Below are 16115 nucleotides of genomic sequence, written 5' to 3' on the forward strand. Positions count from 1 at the left end.
TCTTTAACTGGTTTAGTGTTTGGCTTACACCTCCTTTATGGTCTTCACCACATACCACCTTGTGTTGGTGCTCTTTGTGTACTGGTCTCATCTTCCCTATTGGTCTGCAGTTTCTTAGAGGGCAGGGACTTACTGCTATTTCCTTAATGCCTGGAGCCCAGCAGGCTGACACTATACAAATATGCTGGATGAATATATTTTGAAGCACTGAGTTACTTACCTTCACTATCTTTTTTAAAAAAGAATTTTAGTAGATCAATTGGCTATAAGAATTTGGTGGTCAGTAGGCAGTTATTAATAAGATATTTGGCTTTTGTGTTTCATGTGTGCAGAAGAGAATTAAACAGCAAGCCTGAGACCGCTTGTCCTTAGAACACATGCTTACAAGGTTTGTCCTTGATTGGTGTCTGGGAACTTGGATCTTAGAAGAGTAGATCACTGTACGTAAACTGTTTGTGCAAATAATGCCGTTTATGCCGAGCACCTGCCTTCCTTCTGGCAGTCTGGAATTAAGGTATCTGCCAGGCAGGGGGCGTCTACATGACCAGTCCCCAATAAAAACCCTGGGCACTGACTCTAATGAGCTTCCCTGGTTGTTACATTTCACACACGTTGTCACAACTCGTTGTGCATGTGACTCAGCTGAGATAGGCCTCTTGGACGCTCATGCCTGGTGTTCCCCAGACTTCACCCTACCTACCATTTTTCCTTGATGATTTTGCTTTGTGTCCTTTCACTGTGATAAATCATGGCTGTGAGTATGACTGTATGCTGTCCTCTGAGCCCTCCTGCTGAACCATCAAAAACCTGGGGCTGGTCTTGAGGGTCCCCTCAATGCAACCGTGAAATGCCACAAATGCAGAGCCAGTCCTCTTTTGTTAAGCTAAGATTTTTGAGTTATTACAGTTTCAGAGAGATTATTGGCCCTTACATGAGAGAAGAGCCCAATTCTTAAAACTGTATGTATATGGGCAGGTGAATGTATATGCTGCTCTGCAGGATAAAGCTGAAGCTTTCTTGATTGCTCTCTATAAAATCTGGGGGAGAAAGAGCTATTGGAGAAGGCTTGGTTTAATTTTTCATAACATCTCAAGTACTGTCAGAGTCCTAAATATTAGTTATCAAAACTAGGCTCTTAGAAAAACTAGGGGCAATATTTGCCTAGGACCGATCCATTCTTATTGTTCCTCTAAATCAGGAGTTGAATTCTTTGGGACATTTTTCCTGACAATAAGGGCAGAGCAAGAGCATCCATAATGTTGAGTTTCTATTGTGTTGGACATCACCTAGGTGTTCAACATGAATCATTTCCCTTAATCCTCACAGAGATCCTCAAAGGTAGGAATTTTAAGCTGTACAGTATAGCTAAGGAAAATGAAGCTTAGAGAAAGAAGTTAAATATTTGTCTAGATTCACACAGCTATTAAGTGGTAACCCTGGAATTCAAGCCTAAGTCTAACTCCTAAGTTAGTACCATTTTTCATTGTGTTGCCTGAACGCAATGGTATGACTTCAAAAAACAGTAATCATTATATCAGCACTTTTACAAGTGGCTAAATCTTACCTGAGCCTTAGTAAATGTTGAGTTTTGAGAAGTTTTGTCTTGGTGCTTAGCTGGAAGTTTCAAAGAAGGAGGAGATTTCCCTGGCGATGATGGCTTTGATGACGGCTTATGTGTGTGCTCTGTGCTTGTGTATTGCCTTTCCCAGGTCCTGTGGGTCTCCCACCCTGGTGGCCTTCCTGGCTCTGTTCACATCGCCCAGGAGTGGGTCCTGCAGTCCTTGCATTGGGGGTGGGGGTGGCCAGGGGACAGTCTGCTCTGTCATTTTGTCAATTTCAGAGCAAGTGTGCCTAAAGTCTTTCTTCCTGATGATTTTGGGCAAAAACTTGTCTGGGAACAATCTGCTTTATTAAATTTGAAAGTAAATGGAGAGAGATTTTAAAAATAGAACTATAGGGAGGAAAATAGAAGTCGACAATTCGGGGTGCCCTCTTCTGTTCTTGTTAGTTTCATCCTGGGAAATGTTTGCATATCACATTTCCTTCAGATGATCAGCATACTTCAGTAAGGAAACATGGCCTTGGGCTCCGAAGAGTACAGTAGAAAGTGCTGGATGTGAGCAAAGAAGTTCACCTGGCACGGGGTCCAGCACGTACTAGGTACACAATTAACATTTATTGGATAAATACGACAAAGTATAACCTCTTTTGCTGCCCAAAGGACGGAGTAACTTGGGCCCTGGTCCCCATTAGTGTGCTTCTGCTGAGGAAGGGAAGATTCAGTTCTTTTAGATCAGATGTTGAACCTGGGCCAAGCCATCATTATTTCAGAGAATGACATGCAAGTGGTTTCTTCTTGATGGGATGAGATTTTATTTGTGATGCTGAGAATAGATTTAGTGGTGGAGGTAATAATAATAACAGCTAGTACTTAGGTCGTGTTTACTGTGTGAGACTACATGCTTTACACATACAAAATCATCTGATCCTCACATCATACTTTTAAGAGGATATTTGACTGATGAGGAAGCTGAAATGCAGAAAGGCTAGGTAACCTGCCCAAGGTCACATAGTAAGTGGTAATTCTGAAATGTAGATGTGGATACCAAAGAGCAGCCACTTAACCTCTTCTTGAGTGATATTATAAAGGAAAAGGAAGCTAAGCATTTTTCCCCAATTTTTAAAATTGTGGTAAGATAGACATAAAATTTATCACCTTAACTTTTTCTAAGTGTACAGTGGTGTCAAACACATTCACAGTGTTGTGCAACCATCACCACCATCCATCTCCATAACTCTTTTCACCTTATAAAACTGAAATTCTATACCCATTAAACAGTAATTGCCCATTTCACCCTATTCTTAGCTCCTGGCAACTACCAATCTATCACAGTCTCTGTGATATGATTTAAGTACCTCATGTAGGTAAAATCATACAGAAGTAATTCTCTTTTTGTGACTGACATTTCATTTAGCATAATGTCCTTAAGAATCTCCCTTGTTGTAGCATATGTCAAAATTTCTTTCCTTTTTAAGGCTCAGTAATACTCCACTATCTGTATATGCCACATTTTGCTTATCCATTCATCCATCAATGACACTTGGCTTGCTTCCACTTTTTAGCTGTTGTGAAAAACGCTGCTATGAACATGGATGTATGAATATCTCTTCAAGACCCTGCATTCAGTTCTTTTGGGTATACACCCAGAAGTGGAATTGCTGGATCATATGGTAACTCAATTTTTACCTTTTTGAGGAGCTGCCATACTGTTTTCCACAGAGGCTGTACTGTTTTGCACTACTACCAACTGTGCACAAGGGTTCCAGTTTCTCTACATCCTTGCCCACATGTTTATTTTCTGTTTCTTTGATAGTAGTCATCCTAATAGATGTGAGGTGGTACCTCAGTGCAATTGTGATTTGCATTTCCCTAGTGATTAGTGATGTTGGGTATCTTTTCAAGTGCTTATTAGCCATTTGTGTATCTTCTTTGGAGAAATGTCAAGTCCTTTGCCCATTTTTTAGTTGATTTTTGGTTGTTGTTGAGTTTTAGGTTTAGGAGTTCTCTGTGTATATATTTTGGATATTAATCCTTTATCAGATATATGATTTTCAAAAATTCTTTTCCATTCTATGGGGTGCTTTTTTACTCTGTTGATGATGTTTTAATGCACAAAATTTTTAAATTTTCATGAATTTCAACTTGTCTGTTTTTTTTTTTCTTTGGTTACTTGCACCTTTGGTGTCATAGTCAAGAAATCATTGCCAAATCCGATGTCATGAAGCTTGTGTCCTTTGTTTTCTTCTAAGAGTTTTGTGTTCTAGGTTTTGCATTTAGATCTCTGATCTATTTTTAGTTAATTTTTGTATATGGTGTTAAGAAGGGTCCAGCTTCATTATTTTGTGTGTGGATATCCAGTTTTTCCAGCATTATTTGTTGAAAAGACTGCGCTTTTTCTATTAAATGGTATTGGCACTCTTGTCGAAAATCATTTGAGGGAACCTGGGCATTTTTAAAGGCCACCTAGTTCTTGGTATTTCTTTGTTTATTAAAAGAAAATTATAGGTAAAAGGCTCCACTTCCCATGAATTCCTGGAGCAATTTCTGGAAATTCCACTTTTCTTTTATGTCTATGTAAACCTTAAAAAATTCTTTTAAATTTTTGTTAGAAAGAAATGGAAATTCATGTTTGAGTCTTCTTGTACTTCCCCCTAACATAATGTTATTTTTTCTTCTCTCAAATATCAGGTAAATAGTAGAAACCAAACTCAACTATGCATTAAAGACTTTATAAATTCAAGCTCCCTCACTGGGGGACAAGTTTATGGAGATACATGATGCCCAGTTGGGAATTTGGATTCTTGTGAGTTTTGTGATATGGAAGTCTATTCTGTGACCTTGAGGAAGTGAGAGGTTTTATTGCTTGTCTGTTGTCCTTTAGAGTTCAGTCTGCACTTTTGAGTCAGTGGAGCATGGGGATTGACGAACTGTGAGCTCTTTTCTCTAATGAGTTTCACAGCATCATTAATTAAAGATGGCAAAGCATTAACTTCTCATTTTTGACATGTTTCCAGTTGTGCTGGACTTGTTTTTCAGACCACATAGTTATTTTTAATTAAATATTTTGCAGGGTTCATATTTGCATTGAGGGAGCGTACTGACTAAAACAATGTGGAAATGCTGCGATTGCTTGCCAGATTCCAGCCACAGATTCTCCAACCTTTTTTTGGTAATAGGATTTTTCATTTGTGCATTACTAAATAATGTGACAGCTGTGAGGCCTTAACCATGGAAATGCCTATTTATTTGCCTGTTGGAACAATTTCCATGACAGAGAATGTTGAGAGCATGCCCTTGATTTTTAAGGACAGGTTTATAGAACATCAGTTATGAGATATATCAGCTTACATTTCATGAATATTTTCAAAATTGGAGGTGGCTGAAGCTTTTCTCCATGTCTGTCTCTTGGAGAAGATTTATAATTCAAAATCCCTAAAGAGAAAGAGAAAACTGCTCATCTCTAAAACAGAATTCGATTAATAACAATTCTCAGATTACTTTCTTCCTTATAAGTATTTGTATTTTGTAATGAAAAAGAAAATGTAATAAAAGCTCTGAAATCAAGAATCTGGGCAGGTGGCAGGGTGCAGTTTATTAACAAACAATTTGCTTTTATGATTACTTCTCTTGTGAAATCATTTTGATTTTTTAGTTTATTGTTTGCAAAAGGTACTTGTTGGAAGAGGGGGAAAAAATCCTTCTAGAGACTTCAAGGTTCTTAAAGTGACACATTTCATAGGAGCCCCATTCAGAGATAGTTTGCATTAAATGGACTAGAAAGTTAAGCTACAGGTTAAGAGAGAAATGAGCAGCCCTGACTTGGAATAGAACACAGAAAGGCAAAGGACACGTGGCTGTCAGTGGCCTCCACTGCCCTTTCTGATAGTTCTTTCTGAACTCTCCCAGAAAGGTTTAAGGGAGCTCTATTGGTAGAGCCCAGGGTCGCCCCTAGTTGAAGAGGCCAGAGGCTGGGTTGGTGTCTTATTTTCCCTGATGAGTTGTGTCTTTTTCAGTGATTCAGAGTCTAATATACAGAGCAACAGGCTTTTGTTGGAGCAGACTACACCCCCATCTGACTTTGTCCCTCTGGCTTCCTTTGACTTGTACTGGGTACAAATCCAAATCTAGCACATAATAATAATCTTTCCTATAGAATTCACCAGTTACATATGGTGTGTAGGTTTGATCTCAGCTAGACTGTCAGCGTGTCAGGGTTATTAATCCTCTTCTCCCGCAGCTTTTGTGTTCCTATAACAGCCGGTAGGATTCCCAGGGAATGAGGTTGGGAGCTATGGGTCTTTCTCAGTTTCAAGAAATTGAGAAAGCAAACAGCTATTTGCTGCATGTATTGAACTCAAAGTTTAGATGTGTGACCCCGCATGAGTACTCCCACACAACTTCATATAGGACTTCAATTTAAACCGGAGGAAAGGGATTGAAGTGGGCACTCATAAGAGTCTTCAAGTATGTATTTGAAGAGCTGCTGTAGGCGTGTTGGAAAGCAGCTGTTTGCCAAGTCCACAGAGCACAGTGCAAAAAGGAACAGATGGCAGATTAAATGGTAAAAACTTAGATGATAAAGGGCTGATCAACCTTTAGAAGAGGAAAAGTGCCTGGAGGTCATCTATCTCAGTCTTTATTCTACAGATGAGGAAACTGAGGCAGAGGTGGGTTGAATGATGAATCCACGCTGACAAAGCTAGTGAGTAGCACAGTGTTGAATCAGTGTTTTGAGGCTTGCTATTTGGTTTTTCCTGTAATCCTTTGCTCCCAATCCTTAATCACTGCAAAGGCTCTGATGCTCAAGTGCTCTCCCCAGCGAAACTGAGGTCTCTTCCTTCTGGATTTTTTTTTTTTTTAATTTAAGAGGCTGGATGACTATCTTTCTGGGGCAAGGTGCAGGTGAAGTCCAGAAAGGAGAATATTTTTCTGGAAATCACTGTGAACCAGAACACTTACTGAGAGTTCTTTGTTTTGGAACACATTTATGCACATGTAACCATTTCTTCTTCCACATCATACTTTCTCTCTTCACCCTGAGGTAGTTTCTAGGTCCTTTGATTTTTCTCTTCTGCTGTGGAATTGTGATGGGGCAGGAGCTGCCAGCATCCTGGGGCACATGCCAGCTTCCCTAAATAGCAAGCAAGCAAGAATCCTCAAGCTGGGTTTTCATCTCTAACATGTGGGAGCCCAGGGATCTAGAGGAAGCTGCTGGGAGGCTGTCCTTGAAAAGCAGATGAATTTAGAAGGAAAGAGAAAGTGCAGTGTTTGCCATGTAGTGGTCAATAAATAATTGTTGAGCAAATGAATTATGGTACTTCTCTCTCTTCCCTTGGAAGCATAGAGCTGGAAGGGAACATAAAGACAAATTCAGCTCAGCCTTTGTATTTTATGGGATGAAGCAGGTGAAGATTAGTGATTTGCCCAAAGTCTTACAGCTAGCTAGGGCTGCGCTGGGGCCAGGCACATGTTATTCTGTCTTGGTATTATATTAGGTTGAACCAAGTGAGATTGCCATTTCTTTGGGTCAGAACATTTGCATATTGGCAGTTTTGTGTGATTCAACCTAATATGTTTGAGGGATCAATACTGTATATTTTCTTATCTCCATAATAGCAATAGTAACTTTGGCCTTCTCTGTGAAACAAACAAGCACAAAATAGTGTACTCAGTGTGAAGACTAAAAATACTGGTTCTGAATCAGATAATCCTTGGTCTTTCTAACCTGAAGTTTGCTCATCGGTAAAATAGAAAAAATATTATGCGTGTAACTCTTGCTTTAAAGCTTAAATGAAATGATTCTTTGAAAGGCTTATTATAGTGTCTGGCATGTAGTAATTACTTAATGAGTATATGCTATTCAGTGTGCTAATACGGGAAAGAATAGACCTTATAAAGCTTTAAAGATTTACAGTCCTTTTAGACAGCATATCCGTTTTTTACTGAAATCTATGGGATATACCACATGTTTGTCGTCTAACATGGACATTTCTTAATATGTTGTTTTAAATGCTTCTGCTAGTTATAGGGAATATGCTTGGAATGATGTTCTATTTTTAAGACTTTTTTCTTTGACATAACATGCTGTTGTGCCATGCAAGCTCATTATGATAGAAGTAAAGGAAATGTGTAAGTATGCAGAATTACACCACCAGCTCCTTTAAGGGAGGGAGCCTCTTTGTCACAGTCATGCATGATTCCTCCTGAGTCTTTAGCCGAGGCCATGTACATTCTTGTAAAACCTGGACCCTGAAACCATATCTGCTGTTTGTCCATCTCTGCCTTATGGATTAGCAAATATCTCCACTGCCTGGGCTTGGAGACACCCATGTGTGAAGTATTTCTCATAGAACTCTTCGTGACCCAATGACACATCCAGAGCAAATATGTTTTCTGACAGCTGCATTCTTAGGGGAAAAGTTATCACCCTCTGGGTAAGAATGGACTAAGGCACTCCCAGCCCTGAGAAGGAAGCAGTAGACTTACCCTGAAAACAAATACTTCCTTGGCAGAGAAGATAAACAGAAGCCCTTTCTCCTTCTCTTCAACCCACTGTTCTTAGAGATCATTAGACCTTTTGGGTGTCTTGCCATAGTTTCTATGCTGCATTTGGACAGGACCATGGCCTGAAACCAAGGGGAAGAGAACACGCCCAAGATAAGCCGATGATTTGCAGGGAGGGGGACTTGCGGTAACTGTCCTAACAGCTACGCATAAATTCCCTTATCATCTTCTGCTTGAACAGGTCTCTTCCCATTTATTCATCCTCTATCTCTGTTTGCTTTGTCTGCATTACTTTTGCCATTGTAACTGGAAATAAAGTTTGATCTTTGAGAAAGGTGCCATGTGAATAAAACATTGCTTATTTATTGAAAAAACATAAACTTACTAAGAATTGGCCACCATTTTGAACTATGAAGTGAGCATTAGTGCCTGGAAGTATCTGTGGAAGGATTAAAAACATTTATTGAGCATCTACTTAGGGTGGTATTGAGCTAGGCTGTTTATAATACTACGTCTCATTCAATCATACTAAGCTTGCAAAAATAAGTAGTGTCCCTCATTTTACAAATGGGAAAACTGAAGTTCAGGGAAATTAACTGGTGCAAGATCATACAGCAAATAATCAGTGTAGATACTACTGCAGGCTCAATGGGAGGTGATCTTTAACCTCACGTTAGGCCTATAAAGCTGGGGGGTACATCACCATCTGAGACTGTGTGTGTGTGTGTGTGTGTGTGCGCGTGCACATGTGCGCACGTGTGTGCACGTGTTTAACACGTGAAACCTTTTCCTAACCACCTACATAGATCTCTCCCACCTCTAAACTCTTTCAAAGTTGAAAAAATTTGAAGCAAGAGGATTGTGAATTACAGGTTTACCCAGCTGTACTATGAGGAGTAGAAAATGTGTACATTTCTTCATTCACTTATTCATTTATTAAAAATGCTTTTATTGAGTCTCTACTCTAGGTTCAGCATTGTGCTGGGCACTGAGTGGGTATCAAAAAGGTAGAAGACATGTGCCCTGTCTCAGGAGCTTTTATCCTATAGGGAGATAAGTGTCCTGAAATATCTGTTCTTAATGTAAGAATAGGAGTTAGATTATATGATAAAAACAGTTGGTGTATTGGGAGTTTAGAGTTGGGAGAGATCTACGTAGGTGGTTAGGAAAGGTTTCATGTGTTAAACACATACACACACAGTTTCAAATGGTGGTGCTGATGGTGGTAGAGAAGTTGCTTCAAGATTTTTTAAAGGCTTTTTATTTTAAGATAATTGTAGATTCTCATGTAGCTATAAGAAATAATACAGAGAGATTTGTGTACCATTTTGCCCAGTTTCCTTCAGTGGTAACATCTTGCACAACCATAGTGTAATAATCACAAGCAGGATATTGATATCAATATGATTCAGATCTCCCCAGTTTTACATGTACTTTCTTGTGTGTGCTCTTGTGGGCACCAGGGTGTCTTAAGTTCTATTCAGTTTTATCACATGTATCCACACTGTCATCAAGATACTTACTGATCTTCCATCCCCACAAAGATCCCTCCCATTTTTCTTTTATAACCATCTCCCCCTTGCCTCCCCTGTCTCCATCTGTAACCTCTGGTAACCACTGTTCAGTTCTCCGTTTCTGTAATGTTGCCATTTCAAGAATGTCGTATAGATGGAACCACAGAGTGAATAACTTTTGGGATTGGCTTTATTATATTCAGCATAATTCCCTTGAGATTCATCCAGATTGTTGTGTGTAGCTATAGTGTGTTCCTTTTTATTGCTTACTAGTATCCCGTGGTATGGATATACTGTAGGTTGACTAATCTCCTGTTGACGGGCATCAGGATAACTTCTAATATCTGGCTATCACAAATAAAGCTGCTATGAACAAGTTTTTCTTCACAATGTTTATGTAGCATAGTTGAGTCCAACCATGGGCAGAGCATGAAGTAGGAGTCACTTGCTCCTTCCTTGGGGATATTTAATGTTTTCATTTAGCACCCATTCAACAAGTACTTTTTGAGCTAGGTGTTATACTCCTTACATTCTACTAAGAAATAGATGAATAAAAATTACCTTTGTTGACTCTTGGACTTCAGTGGCCTATGGCTTCTTCGGAGACAGTCAAGCTAGAAGTCCAGGGTGTGGGCCTCTTTTAAGCTCCTGTGGACTCTGACAGACCTCAAGAGTTAATCTTTCAGGATTTTACTCTCTAGTTTTCCTGGACCAATTCAGACTTTCTGTAACTTTTCATGATGATTAAAAATCTCATTGAAAATCTTACAAATGAGTCTTAGGAACTATTTTGGAAACAGAGGAATAGCAGAATTATTTAAAAATCTTCTTCTCTTTTTTTTTATAAAGCTGGTAGGCAAGGATTTTGACTCCTAGGAAGATATGAGACATTTCCCAGATAATGCCTAATTAAGGCCAAAGTTGAAATCCCACTTTTCCTTCTGTTTTTCATCCTTGAAGGGGGTTTATTTCGAGCTGCCCTCAAGCAAGCTGTGTTGTTAATTTGAGCCCATACTGAATGTCTGTTCTATCCATTCTGTTATTTAGTAAGTACCATTTCATTTGAGTTTTGTTTAGAATGACAAAAGCCTCCATCCTCAGGTGAGACTGAATCCCACAGAGTAGGCCTCATTGGTGTCCGGCCTTCTAGCTTTCAGGGAGCCCTCCGGTGCTTTTCCCTTTAGCAAGGACCATACATAGTTGTGGTTTCAGTGTGGAGTGGGTGTGGGATTTCTCTTGACTCAAATTGCCCTTTCTTCACTTCCCACTTCTTCCCCCCTTACCTTGAAACCTCTTCTGATTGGTTCAAATAAGAAGTAATACCCAAAGAAGAAGGTACTGCATTAAATACATGCAAATACTGATGTGTGATAGCAGGCAGAAGGCTGTGGTGTAGCCAGGGATTCCCAGGGCTGGTAGAAACTAGCTTATAAATCCAGATGATGAAAGCATTTTCCCTTACCAGCTCTGTGGAATTGTGGGAAGAAATTAAAAACCAAAATTTAAGATCATGGGGTTTTTTTTTGTGTGTAAGTCTTTTTTTTTTTGATGAATATGGAAGGCTGGTAATTTCCTATGCTTCTGATGTGCATTAGTGTAATAAAATGAACATGTAATAAATTTAAGCCCCATGATGATATCATTTATTTCCCTTCTGTTTCAGCCTATAGTAGTGACTTGAAAGCTGTTATTTGGGGGAATAATGTAATTATGGACCCAGAATTTGAAGTGAAAAGGCGTCGCAGGCTGACTAGTTCTCCTTGATCTCCTTGGTCTTTTCTTTCATGTTTTCCCCCTCTTGGACCTAAGATGAACACAAAGATCAGTAAGGCAGAGAATATCGTGTTCAGGTAAGGTTTTTTTCTTCACATCTCTGTTAATTTACTTAATTCCTTTTTGCAACGTATTCATGAAATTCACCACACTCTTTTTTTTTTTTTTTTTTTGGTGGCTTTGGCCTTCCTAATGGAAAAATAAGGCAGAAGGACTTCGAGGCACGTGGTGGTTAAGCAGCCCTTAAGCCCAAGTCCTGTTTTCAGACCGTTGTGTTGCACCACCTCCACCATCAACTTTTACAAAGTTTAGCCTTAACTTCTCTGTGTTCATCAGATGCTTTTCCTGTGGAAACGTTTCTTTTCTCCTCTGTCTGGGTCTCTTGGTGAAGGTGAGAGTTCTCCCCAGGTTTAAGAAAGATGAATTTTCAGTTACTTTTTGAAGGTTTATTTTAGGACACTGTGTCTGGTCAGATGAAGATGTTTGTCCTGGGACACGTGGTGGACCCTGGCTGTTGTGGCTGAATAGCATCCCCTGTGCTGCTGTAGGTCCCCTGGGGCCTCCTCCCCTTAGGCTGCTTGGGGAAGTTCAGTCAGAGGAAGCCTGTGGGCAGAATCTGCCAGAGAGTAGAAAATGAGCCAAGCCAGAGAGTCCACAAGGGTCAGTGAGAAAGAGGCGGGAAGAGCCAAAGACGTAAAAGGCTACAATCCAGGCATCTAGAGAATGACTTTGTGCTTTGTGACACCGTCTCCCAAGAGAGGCAAGGTTGGTTGGAGGTCAGGAGCGTGGATGCTGGCCCTGAGCTGCCTGAGCAGAGTCCTGCACAGCCGCTTGCTAGTTATTTAGCCTCTCTAAGCCTATCTGTAAAAGGCTTACCTTGGCACATTGTTATGAGAAATTAATGAATGAATGATGTAAAGTGTTTAGAACAATAACGGTAAGTGCTATGTAAGCCTTTGATGTTCTCATAGGTACTATTAGTTAATAATAACAAATTTTGCCTTGTTTGCTTTTTACTTTCAAGAATAAGGGCTACTTAATTTGGTTGTAAAGTGTCTTATTTTTTAGTGGAGCCTGAGCACAACAGAATGATCAAGATTGGGATGTTGTTATTCTGGGCTTTGAAATGAAATAAAAAATGTACTCATGAATTACAGGGCTATGGTCCATCGTAGCCAAATTCTACTGTGGTCTGAATATTGCTCTTTCACCAATATGAATAAGAGCAGTTTATTGCTGGATCTGTAAGATCCCTCTTTGGAAAAGAAAGATCATCTTTTTCAGTGCCCTTATTTTGCAAATGAGGAGAGCAAAGACCCAGAAGGTTAAGTGACTTGCCCAGCGTCACACAGCTCAGAGTGACTGAGCCAGGAGAGAGATTGACCTGGCCTAATTCCCATGACAGTGCTCTTTCTCCAATACTTCTGGGTTTTCCACACTCTCATCCCCTCTCAGGTATAACATGCCTGATAAGTCTCTATCACACAGATGTCCTTAGGAGGTATTTATTGATCAACTTTTGTTGATTAAAAGTTTATAAAATAAGTACTCATCTTCTGTAATCAAAGCTATGAAAAAAGATTAATTTACCTAAATATTTTCAACTTTCCATTATGGCTTGACCATTTATTTAAGATTTATCTCTGCTAGGAAAAAAAATTGAATAATGAGACTTTATGAGTATTACTTGACCCATGTGTTTGTAGTTTTTGAAATGAAAACTTGAAATTCTGTTATCAGTTCATAGGAGATAACTGATATCTAAATGAAATACACACATATACACATATCTGTGTATAAATTAGTATTTAAGAAGAAGGGTTGAAGTTACTCTGCTTCTCTGGACCCAGTTCCTCCTCTGTAAAATAGGAATGCTAACGATACTTTTATTATCACTGGACTGAGGATTTAGTGAGACGGCTTCTGTAAGTGTTCTAACATGGCGGGTCTCACAGAGACAAAAGCAGTAACTTCACATATAATCCTGCTAATCCCCCCCCCCCCCGCCCTCAGACAAAAATACAAAACAACAACAACAACAAAAAAAAACTACCTCTGAACCAAAATAAGCCTTGGTAGGACATTCTTTTATGGGGGAGGGGTACCTGATTTTACCCCCTACCTGAGCATGAGATTCCAGGTTTTATAGTCATTTAGCAACAACCCAGTCCATTTTATTCTATATAATAAGGTGAGGCATTCTCAGGATTTTACAAATTGGTTGCAAATGACTGAGAACTAAATATATACATACATCGCCTATATTCACGTATATGAACTGTTATATTCGAATATACACTCTATCTTTAGATAGGTGGATAGGTAGGTAGACAGAGTGTATGGGTGTTTATTCTTGCTCCTCCTCACTAAGCTTAATCATTATTCAGCACATACTCAAGGGCAAGCCTTCAAGTCTCCATTGGTGAGTGTCTATAGAAGGCTGTTCTGCCCTCTAATGAGCTCCTTGAGATGCCAGAAAGGCTGAAGAGATGCTGGAACTGGTTGCCCTCTCTAGCGTGGAGCTCTGTTTCTCTTTGGTCATTGTATCTACCCGGCAAATAGTACTGGGTTCATGTGATGGAAGAGAAGGTTTAAATTCCTTCTGATTAGAAAGAGTCACTTTCAGCTTCAAGTCCAAACTCCAAAACTGCTTCCTGGGTACCATCGTCATATAACCCCTGCCTCCATCCCATCCCCACTGCTTGCCAGTTACTTGGGGTCGGGGGTTGGGGCTGGGGGATTGTTTAATGTCTTCATACTCTGTATTGTGTGAATTACACCTGTGAATTTCATCTCAACCCTTAATGAAATAGGTATTGTTTGAAATGTTACCTGATGAAATATAATTGGAATCAAAATTCTGTAGAGTTGACTATAAAGTTTCACTAGTAAGAAATAAGATCTATAATTCTGTGAAGAGTAAACCGTAGAATTCCTGTCACCTAAATTCCCTATCCCAAACAGGTTCGTGGTTTAACGTTAACCTCACTTTGCTTTGCGTCTGAAGTCTCCCCTCTCAAGGACCTTTAATCTGAATCCACAATCTGCCCAGTTCCTGTTTTTGGCTTAAATCCCATTCTGCCTGATACACAGAGCCTGGGCCTGTCTTATGTAATGTTGAGGCTCTATCATCACCTTGAAATCTTTCCCAGACATTCTCCTCCTCTTCCTTCCTACCTCATGAGTGGGTCCAGGTTGCTCATTAATTACATTCTTGAGCCTAGGTAGCAATGAATGCAGTTTGGGAAGGTAGGCTGGCTGTACAAGCATGTGACTAGTCACGCTTACAGAGGATACCTGACTGAGAAGGCCAGTCAGCTCAGGTAGTTACAGTAATGGTCAAGAATGCCAAGGTCAGGGATTTTCACCCTAGCTCAATGGGAACAGATCCCATACCCCTAATGCCATGTGGCCTGTTCCCTAATACCTGTTTTGAGTACCGAGGGAAAAGGCTCAGGACCGCCCATTTCTGCTCCTGAGAAAAATACTCAGAGCCACACATGCTGATTACTGATGGTGGCTAAAGAATGTCCGCTTCTTAAATGAAAGATGCTGCGCTTCTGTGTGCATATATAGACATTCTTTTGTTTTTCTGCACTCTACCCTCTCTAAAGTAGTGCTGTGCTGTCCTCTGCATTCAGTTCAGTTAGTGCAGTTGTAAATTGTCTAAATCTTCCCCCATATTCAAAGCTCCACTCAGGTTTCACCTCTTCCCAGTTCTTGCCCTGATGGCTTTACTTCCCCGCTTATCACACAACTGACAGAAATATTGATAATCTTCATCTGTAGTCCTTTTCCTCCTTTGCAAATGTGTTCTCTTCCCAGCTCTGTCACTTAGTGGCTGTGTGACCTTGGACAAGCCGCTTGACCTTGCTGAACTTCAGTTTTCACATCAATAAGAGAAGGATTATGATGATACTTACTCCTCCCTGCCCTCCTTACTTCCCAAGGTTGTTGTGAAGAGCGCATATGCCAGAGAATAGTGTAAACCCCTAGCCTTGTGCAAATGGGAGCGGTTGTTACTGCTGGGAGTCAAAGTCTTCTTGACAACAGGAGCCAGGTCTTACTACTTGATAGTTGCACCCATAGTACCTCGCTCAGCCACAAACAGGGGATACTCAGAGAGGAAAGGAGGAGAGGGGGACAGAGAAAGAAGGGAAGGATGACTTTTGTCAGTTTTTATATCCTGTTTTCCTAATTATCATTCTCTCCTTTGATACAGCTATATCTTATGAAAAATGTTTCATTTCTTAAAAGGCATTTTGTGGGGAAGGTATAGCTCAGTGGTAGAGAGCATGCCTAGCATGCATGAGGTCCTGGGTTCAATCCCCAGAACCTCCATTTAAATAAGTAAGTAAGTAAGTGAACCAATTACCTCCCCCCCCCCAAAAAACAAAAAACAAACAAACAAACAAACAGGCGTTTTGCACTGGGCAGCAGGATGACATTTTTTTCCCTCCAACAATCTACATCTTTCTCCCTTGGCTTGCTTGGTAGTGGTGTTGAAATGCATTCTGATCATTTGTTTTTATGCTAATGAGAAAAAGAAATTATACAATTGGAGGATATATGTGAGATCAGAGACGAAATGCCTCATTTTATAGGCGAGGTCACCCAGAAAGGTGAGTGAAACCACCGAGGGTTTCGGTCATTAGTGGCAGAGCAAAAAACCAGAACCCTGGTCTTGGGCTGTTTCTTTCCAGGCTGACCCTGCGTAATGAAGTGCCGATGATCATTTTTGCCTGCTTTCGGAGGATATTTTA

General features: G+C 40.1%; 1 protein-coding gene across 10 annotated transcripts in view; it reads left to right on the plus strand.

Moving 5' to 3' along the window:
• The window catches only part of SYTL2 (synaptotagmin like 2), a 124071-nt gene that overhangs the window by 34335 nt on the left and 73621 nt on the right, over positions 1 to 16115 (plus strand). The window contains exon 1 of one of the 10 annotated variants that reach the window (XM_072969054.1): positions 3123 to 3231. The exons of the other annotated variants lie outside the window; for them this stretch is intronic. The gene's annotated coding sequence lies outside the window, so the exon portion shown is untranslated. Of the gene's footprint in view, positions 1 to 3122; positions 3232 to 16115 lie in introns of those variants that run through there. 10 annotated transcript variants of the gene reach the window in all.

The sequence above is a fragment of the Vicugna pacos genome, chromosome 10 (genome assembly GCF_048564905.1).
Source record: "Vicugna pacos chromosome 10, VicPac4, whole genome shotgun sequence".
In the NCBI taxonomy this organism is placed as follows: Eukaryota; Metazoa; Chordata; class Mammalia; order Artiodactyla; family Camelidae; genus Vicugna; species Vicugna pacos.